Raw genomic sequence first — 9447 nt, forward strand, 5'->3', positions numbered from 1 at the left:
GTCCTAAGCAGTTGGGTATTGAAAATCAGCATAATCGGTTCAGTAGAACCAGAGCCATGAACCAAAATGTGAGACAACCTAACAAAAAATTTAAATTTTTTTGATAATTTGTGTAAATATATTGCAGATAATACCATAAAACTTTACACACCTTATTTTTATAATAAAAGGACTAACTCTGGTGAAAATTATAAGAATCGGTTCATGATTTATTCTAGCCCCCATACAAATTTCTTCCCGAAATATGGTATTCATACAAAATTCACCAAAAATAAGTTTCGTGCTAAAAGAAATCACAACACTAAATTTTTTGTGGATCGACCCATATTTGACCATAGCACCCATATAAAGTTCTTGGTGAAGCACAGTCGAATATAGGTCTCTCGCTGGTTTTTATCTGATTTTGCCTATTTTCAATAACAAATTTTGTATGGATAACACTATTCTCAGACACTTATGAATCATCCATATTCCAATATAATCATGGGCCATTTTTTTTTACCATTTTTAACACAAATTGTTATTTTATAATAGGAATAACGTGTGGAAAATTTCAATATATTTTCTGCAATATATTTGAAGAAAATTGCAAAAAAGTTTTAAAAATTATTTTGCGGTTTATCTCACAGTTTGATCCAAAACTCTGGTGCTATTTAACCGATTTTGCCCATTTCCAATACCAAACATTTCTGATCAACAAAAAATATTTTTGAAAAATGTCATGCCCTAAGCTCTAGTCTTCAACAGATAGACGGACGGACATAGCTATGTCTTACAATTTTATAAGGATCCAGAATAGAAATAAAAATAAAAAAATTGATTTAGAAATTCTAAATTAGAATGATTTTCCCCTAAACTACAGTACGCCAGCGTAAAAAGATGTAAAATAGAAGGCAGATTTACTTAAAATTTGTTTCCTCTTTACCAGTATGAGTTACATGTAACCTAAATATTTTCCAATATGAGATAATGATGACAAACAACAGCACTGGTAAAATCATTATGGATACAAAAATTTTAAATTGTTTATAATTTTCATGCTCATTTCAAATAATGTATTTTTTTCTTTAAATAGAATTTAAAAAAATTATGAATATTTAATTCCTATTGAAATACTTATGCATAAATAATTTAATTTGAAATATTTTGGAATAATGTAACATTATGTATCAATTTCGTTTCGAACATTAAAAATACACACAGCCTCAAAAGTGAGTAAACACAAGAGAATCTTTTTAAGATCATGAAAATTATTATAATCCGATTTACATCTTTAGTTTTCAGAGCAGAATCTATTATTCAGCCCAATCTCCAACAAACCGAAACGTTTAAATTTTAATCGATGGATAAATTTTATGATTTTCATTATCTTAAAGAAAATCAAATAATTTTTGGTGTTTACTCACTTTTGAGGCTCGCTGTATGTAAGTGGAAATATAGATTTGAATCTTGGAATAGTCGAATCTCTCTAATGTTTAAAGAAAGTAGAAAATATAATTTAATAGTCAATTCGTAAAACTTACATAATAACATTAACATTTGGTTATCAACATTATCTGAAATTTTAAATAAAATTTCCCCAGGAAAATTCTCTAGTACCATATTGTCCGTCCTCTCGAGCATTTTAAAATTTCCATTAGTTATTGATACACTAATAAAAATAACGCTTGTGTGTTTTCAACAAGACTATTTAGTTTCTCTTCACTCAGGTAAACAAATTCTGTTAGCACAAAAACAAACCCTTATTATTAAACAATATGCTGAGTAGCTGATATTTATATATTTTCTAAACATATCACCGTTTAATAATTCTCATTTAGTTCGTTATTTATTTTATACATATAGTTTAGTTTGAGGGTGTTAAAGTTATCGCTTCTCGGCCTTATGGCTAAGATCAAAGTGTAGTATCTGTTCTTATCAGCTTAACATCTGATAGATCCTCCATCGGAGGACAACAAATGTTAAACTGATTTTTGGAAATCGACGGAATGTTTAGGGGCTTGCTCCACTTCTGTCACGGGTTGGCCCGGTATTGCAGTACCGCCGGGATTTCGGCCCAATATTAAAAACAATTTCAATTATTTAGTAAACTAAGGAAAAGATATTTTCGTTTCGGCGTACATAATTTACATTTGAAAAGTAAAATATCTTTGGCAAACAGAAATGTTTTAACATTTTCATAGCTAGAAAGAAAATTCTTTAAATTAGAGGTATTTTGTGAAACACTTTTTTATACAAATGTTTTTAAAAAATTTAATAATTTCAATGTTAGGTGAAGTGTTTTTCAAAATATGTAGGTGGTTTATTTGTTTAAAGTTTTCTGAAACAAATTTATTTTATTAAAAGATGATTTTAAAATAGGGAAGAAAATTTTATTTTCATTACAGATTCTGCCCATGAAGTGTGACCAGAAATTCTTCAAGAAAAAATTCTAAAAAAAAGGTCCAAATTCATATAAAAAATGCTAAAATTGTTATTTTGTTTAGAAAATCTAAAAAAATGTAGTACATAATTTTAGCATATTTTCTTTAGAAAATCTTTGTCTAGAGCCCTCTAGACATAATTTTCTATAGAAAATCTTTGTCTAGAGCCCTCTAGACATAATTTTCTATAGAAAATCTTTGTCTAGAGCCCTCTAGACATAATTTTCTATAGAAAATCTTTGTCTAGAGCCCTCTAGACATAATTTTCTATAGAAAATCTTTGTCTAGAGCCCTCTAGACATAATTTTCTATAGAAAATCTTTGTCTAGAGCCCTCTAGACATAATTTTCTATAGAAAATCTTTGTCTAGAGCCCTCTAGACATAATTTTCTATAGAAAATCTTTGTCTAGAGCCCTCTAGACATAATTTTCTATAGAAAATCTTTGTCTAGAGCCCTCTAGACATAATTTTCTATAGAAAATCTTTGTCTAGAGCCCTCTAGACATAATTTTCTATAGAAAATCTTTGTCTAGAGCCCTCTAGACATAATTTTCTATAGAAAATCTTTGTCTAGAGCCCTCTAGACATAATTTTCTATAGAAAATCTTTGTCTAGAGCCCTCTAGACATAATTTTCTATAGAAAATCTTTGTCTAGAGCCCTCTAGACATAATTTTCTATAGAAAATCTTTGTCTAGAGCCCTCTAGACATAATTTTCTATAGAAAATCTTTGTCTAGAGCCCTCTAGACATAATTTTCTATAGAAAATCTTTGTCTAGAGCCCTCTAGACATAATTTTCTATAGAAAATCTTTGTCTAGAGCCCTCTAGACATAATTTTCTATAGAAAATCTTTGTCTAGAGCCCTCTAGACATAATTTTCTATAGAAAATCTTTGTCTAGAGCCCTCTAGACATAATTTTCTATAGAATAGAAAATCTTTGTGTAGAGCCCTCTAGACATAATTTTCTATAGAATAGAAAATCTTTGTGTAGAGCCCTCTAGACATACTTTTCTGTGGCAACATTTTCTGTACAAAATTCAATATTTGAAGAATCTACATTTTCTTCATAACACCCCTGTTATTGCCCTAATGAAACAAATTCATGGTGCATCAATGTCAACAATTCTATGTATGAATATGTGTACAAAACTATACATACGTATCTGTGTTTATACATTTGTATGTATAGAAAATTGTTACAGTATTTCTTTACAACCGGCTTTTCTCTTTTACTCCCATGTCTGATGCCCCATCACTGAGCACAACAACAACAAAATGTGAAAAATTTCTCCAAAACAAATCAAAAAACTCAGCAGACACCACCAACTCAAAACCACCACAAGTAAGATTTTAAAACGGGAGCGGGTACAAGTTCCCTACAAATTCTTAGGGAGCTTCAAGAAAAGGACACTTTTGAAATGCGCTTTGAGTAGAACAATAAATTCTCCCATAAATATTTATTGGAAAAGGACATGCGCACAAAAAGCTCCCCTATTAAAAGCAACCAATCACCGGAGTGTACAACATTTTAAATTGCTCTCTTTGATAGCCAATAAAAGTGTTGCATATTTCCAGGCTCCTGAAATAAGGGAAATTTATGTGCTAGGGAGCATTGCATTAAATGCACCAAGGAGCAGATTTTCAACAGAATTGAGTAGTAAACCTAGATTTATGACTCAATTGCTATGGACAGTGAAAGAGGAAGAGTGTGAGTGGCCATAAATTGAGTAGCTGCAGTTAACGAGTACATTCCATTAGAGGATTTCCATTACAACACCCTTTCTTTTAGTTGTGCAGGCAATGCAAGTTTAACTTTGTATAGCTATTGCATGTTATGTTATGCCGGGTTCTGATGCAGGGTGTTAGGAGTGTATGCAGTTTGGTATTATTTTCTGTTTGGTTTTTTTCTCATTTGGTTTAATTTTTGTTGTGTGATTTTTATATAGAAACAAGTGCGCATAGTATTTACTTTAATGTAGACGCCCTAGTGTATGTTACACTTTATATTGCATATATTTGCACTAACTCATCCACACACTGACACACATGCATAATGTACTATAGTATTTTGTTGTATAAAGTTTACTCATATGAATGCATTCACACTTACCCTTCTGCTAACTCAACACACACACACACACAGGACACACACACTTTGTATATGTTTTGCTGGATATTTACTCTTCATTTTCGAAATGTAGGCAAGAAAATAAGGTGACAAATTTGTTTTATTTAAACTCGTATTTTTTTTATTATTATTTTCATTCATTTCAATGCCTACCTTATATGCATTGCAATGACTTTTGTTGTAGTGCCTTAAAGTAGACTACAAAAATAAGTAGATTTCATGTTGTTTGTGCCTTTAGTGTATGCTAGGCATTTTGTTTGTTTGTTTGCTTTAACTGTGGTTCGTTGACTTTTTTTTCTGTTGGATATGTTATGTTGTGACACGAGGATATGTTTGAAATGGGAAAATATTTTTTGTAGAAAATGGAATTTTAAGGAATATGAAAAAAGGATTTAAATTTTAGAAATTGAGAGGTTTAGATTTTGATTATAAAAGAAAGCTCCAAAAAGTATGCTAGAGTTTTGTTGACCAAAAGAAGATTTCTCAAATCTATTGCAAGATTTTGTAAACAAAAAAAACTTGTTCCAAAGAAAACTTGTGTCTAGAGGCAAAAGAGAACAATTTTCTATGGATAACTTATATCTGCAGTGATCTAGATAAAGATTTTCCAAAGAAAATTATATCTAGAGGGCTCTAGACAAAGATTTTGTAAAGAAAATTATGTCTAAAGATTCTAGACAAAGATTTTCTAAAGAAAATTATGTCTACAGGCTGTAGAATAAGATTTTATAAAGAAAATTATGTCCTGGGGACTCTTGACAAAGATTTTCTATAGAAAATTATGTCTAGAGGGCTCTAGACAAAGATTTTCTATAGAAAATTATGTCTAGAGGGCTCTAGACAAAGATTTTCCAAAGAAAATTATGTCTAGAGGGCTCTAGACAAAGATTTTCTAAAGAAAATTATGTCTAGAGGGCTCTAGACAAACATTTTTTAAAGAAAATGATGTCTGAGAGCTCTAGATAAAGATTTTATAAAGAAAATTATGTCTAGAAGGCTCTAGATAAAAATTTTCTTAAGCAAATTATGTCTAGAGGGCTCTACACAAAGATTTTCTATAGAAAATTATGTCTAGAGGGCTCTAGACAAAGATTTTCTATAGACAATTATGTCTAGAGGGCTCTAGACAAAGATTTTCTATAGACAATTATGTCTAGAGGGCTCTAGACAAAGATTTTCTATAGACAATTATGTCTAGAGGGCTCTAGACAAAGATTTTCTATAGAAAATTATGTCTAGAGGGCTCTAGACAAAGATTTTCTATAGAAAATTATGTCTAGAGGGCTCTAGACAAAGATTTTCTATAGAAAATTATGTCTAGAGGGCTCTAGACAAAGATTTTCTATAGAAAATTATGTCTAGAGGGCTCTAGACAAAGATTTTCTATAGAAAATTATGTCTAGAGGGCTCTAGACAAAGATTTTCTATAGAAAATTATGTCTAGAAGGCTCTAGACAAAGTTTTCTATAGAAAATTATGTCTAGAAGGCTCTAGACAAAGTTTTCTAAAGCAAATTATTTGTAGAAGCTCCAGACAAAGATTTTCTAAACAAAATTATGTCTAAATGCTGTAGATAAAGACTTTATAAAGAAAACTTACATATGTCGAAAAGCTCTAGACAAAGATTTTCTATAGAAAATTATGTCTAGAGGGCTCTAGACAAAGATTTTCTATAGAAAATTTTGTCCAGAGGGCTCTAGACAAATATTTGCTATAGAAAATTATGTCTAGAGGGTTCTAGACAAAGATTTTCTATAGAAAATTATGTCTAGAGGGTTCTAGACAAAGATTTTCTATAGAAAATTATGTCTAGATGGCTCTAGACAAAGATTTTCTATAGAAAATTATGTCTAGATGGCTCTAGACAAAGATTTTCTATAGAAAATTATGTCTAGATGGCTCTAGACAAAGATTTTCTATAGAAAATTATGTCTAGATGGCTCTAGACAAAGATTTTCTATAGAAAATTATGTCTAGATGGCTCTAGACAAAGATTTTCTATAGAAAATTATGTCTAGATGGCTCTAGACAAAGATTTTCTATAGAAAATTATGTCTAGAGGGCTCTAGACAAAGATTTTCTATAGAAAATTATGTCTAGAGGGCTCTAGACAAAGATTTTCTAAAGAAAATTATGTCTAGAGGGCTCTAGACAAAGATTTTCTAAAGAAAATTATGTCTAGAGGGCTCTAGACAAACATTTTTTAAAGAAAATGATGTCTGAGAGCTCTAGATAAAGATTTTATAAAGAAAATTATGTCTAGAAGGCTCTAGATAAAAATTTTCTTAAGCAAATTATGTCTAGAGGGCTCTACACAAAGATTTTCTATAGAAAATTATGTCTAGAGGGCTCTAGACAAAGATTTTCTATAGACAATTATGTCTAGAGGGCTCTAGACAAAGATTTTCTATAGACAATTATGTCTAGAGGGCTCTAGACAAAGATTTTCTATAGACAATTATGTCTAGAGGGCTCTAGACAAAGATTTTCTATAGAAAATTATGTCTAGAGGGCTCTAGACAAAGATTTTCTATAGAAAATTATGTCTAGAGGGCTCTAGACAAAGATTTTCTATAGAAAATTATGTCTATAGGGCTCTAGACAAAGATTTTCTATAGAAAATTATGTCTAGAGGGCTCTAGACAAAGATTTTCTATAGAAAATTATGTCTAGAGGGCTCTAGACAAAGATTTTCTATAGAAAATTATGTCTAGAGGGCTCTAGACAAAGATTTTCTATAGACAATTATGTCTAGAGGGCTCTAGACAAAGATTTTCTATAGAAAATTATGTCTAGAGGGCTCTAGACAAAGATTTTCTATAGACAATTATGTCTAGAGGGCTCTAGACAAAGATTTTCTATAGACAATTATGTCTATAGGGCTCTAGACAAAGATTTTCTATAGAAAATTATGTCTAGAGGGCTCTAGACAAAGATTTTCTATAGAAAATTATGTCTAGAGGGCTCTAGACAAAGATTTTCTATAGAAAATTATGTCTAGAGGGCTCTAGACAAAGATTTTCTATAGACAATTATGTCTAGAGGGCTCTAGACAAAGATTTTCTATAGAAAATTATGTCGAGAGGGCTCTAGGCAAAGATTTTCTATAGAAAATTATGTCTAGAGGGCTCTAGACAAAGATTTTCTATAGAAAATTATGTCTAGAGGGCTCTAGACAAAGAGTCTAGAGGGCTCTAGACAAAGAGTTTCTATAGAAAATTATGCCTAGAGGGCTCTAGACAAAGAGTTTCTATAGAAAATTATGTCTAGAGGGCTCTAGACAAAGATTTTCTATAGACAATTATGTCTAGAGGGCTCTAGACAAAGATTTTCTATAGAAAATTATGTCGAGAGGGCTCTAGGCAAAGATTTTCTATAGAAAATTATGTCGAGAGGGCTCTAGACAAAGATTTTCTATAGACAATTATGTCGAGAGGGCTCTAGACAAAGATTTTCTATAGACAATTATGTCTAGAGGGCTCTAGACAAAGATTTTCTATAGAAAATTATGTCGAGAGGGCTCTAGGCAATGATTTTCTATAGAAAATTATGTCTAGAGGGCTCTAGACAAAGATTTTCTATAGAAAATTATGCCTAGAGGGCTCTAGACAAAGAGTTTCTATAGAAAATTATGTCTAGAGGGCTCTAGACAAAGATTTTCTATAGAAAATTATGTCTAGAGGGATCAAGCAACTATTTTCTGAAGAAAATATGCTAAAATTATGTAAAGTTTTTTAGATTTTCTAAACAAAATAACAATTTTAGCATTCTTTATATGAATTTGGACTTTTTTTTAGAATTTTTTCTTGAAGAATTTCTGGTCACTCTGCATGGGCAGAATCGGTAATGAAAATAAAATTTTCTGCTCTATTTAAAATCATCTTTTAATAAAATAAATGTATTTCAGAAAACTTTAAACAAATAAACCATCTACTTATTTTGTAAAACACTTCACCTAACATTGAAATTCTTAAATTTTTTAAAAACATTTGTATAAAAAAGTGTTTCACAATATACCTCTAATTTAAAGAATAGTTTCTTTCTAGCTATGAAAATGTTAAAACATTTTTGTTTGCCAAAGATATTTTACTTTTCAAATGTAAATTATGTACGCCGAAACGAAAATATCTTTTACTTAATTCACTAAATAATTGAAATTGATTTTAATATTGGGCCGAAATCCCGGCGGTACTGCAATACCGGGCCAACCCGTGACAGAAGTGGAGCAAGCCCCTAAACATTCCGTCGATTTCCAAAAATCAGTTTAACATTTGTTGTCCTCCGATGGAGGATCTATCAGATGTTAAGCTGATAAGAACAGATACTACACTTTGATCTTAGCCATAAGGCCGAGAAGCGATAACTTTAACACCCTCAAACTAAACTATATGTATAAAATACAACATTAACCAAATGGGAATTATTAAGAGAAAAAACACACAACTTCTGAAATTTATAAGATTAAAATAAATAAATTTTATAAAATAAAAATACATATTTTCTAAACACACACATTTTTGCTACACTACCAATTGATAAGCAACAATCCATATAGTGTTAACAACCCCGTGTATTAGTCATGCACTAGCAATCACACACGATCACTAGTAGAATGCTTGTTTTTTTCAAGCAACTGAGTAGGTCACTTAGCGATCACGTGTAAATTACACCAACAACGCTGTTTACTAATGTCTACAACAACAACCATTGATTGTTGTTTATAATTTCTCGCTCATTATTTTGCTGTAAATAACTTTGAGTGTTTGGTGAAACTCTGCTAATGTATGGCTCAGGGATGGGAAATGTAGTATTTTTATTAAATTATTATGTGTTATTTATTTTAATTTGCAAAAAATTTTTAAGGCAAGTAAAATATATTGTATGTATTTATT

The 9447-nt window shown here is 30.6% G+C and overlaps 2 non-coding genes across 2 annotated transcripts; one reads left to right on the forward strand and one right to left on the reverse strand.

Annotated features, from left to right (window-relative positions):
- Positions 1-1868: 1868 nt before the first annotated feature.
- On the forward strand, positions 1869-2065 carry LOC135956099 (U2 spliceosomal RNA). The gene has a single exon (XR_010576340.1). It is a non-coding gene; the product is annotated as a U2 spliceosomal RNA (small nuclear RNA).
- Positions 2066-8719: 6654 nt separating this feature from the next.
- LOC135956100 (U2 spliceosomal RNA) lies at positions 8720-8916 on the reverse strand. Its single transcript, XR_010576341.1, has one exon. It is a non-coding gene; the product is annotated as a U2 spliceosomal RNA (small nuclear RNA).
- Between the last annotated feature and the right edge of the window lie 531 nt (positions 8917-9447).

The sequence above is a fragment of the Calliphora vicina genome, chromosome 3 (assembly GCF_958450345.1).
Source record: "Calliphora vicina chromosome 3, idCalVici1.1, whole genome shotgun sequence".
NCBI classification, from domain to species: domain Eukaryota; kingdom Metazoa; phylum Arthropoda; class Insecta; order Diptera; family Calliphoridae; genus Calliphora; species Calliphora vicina.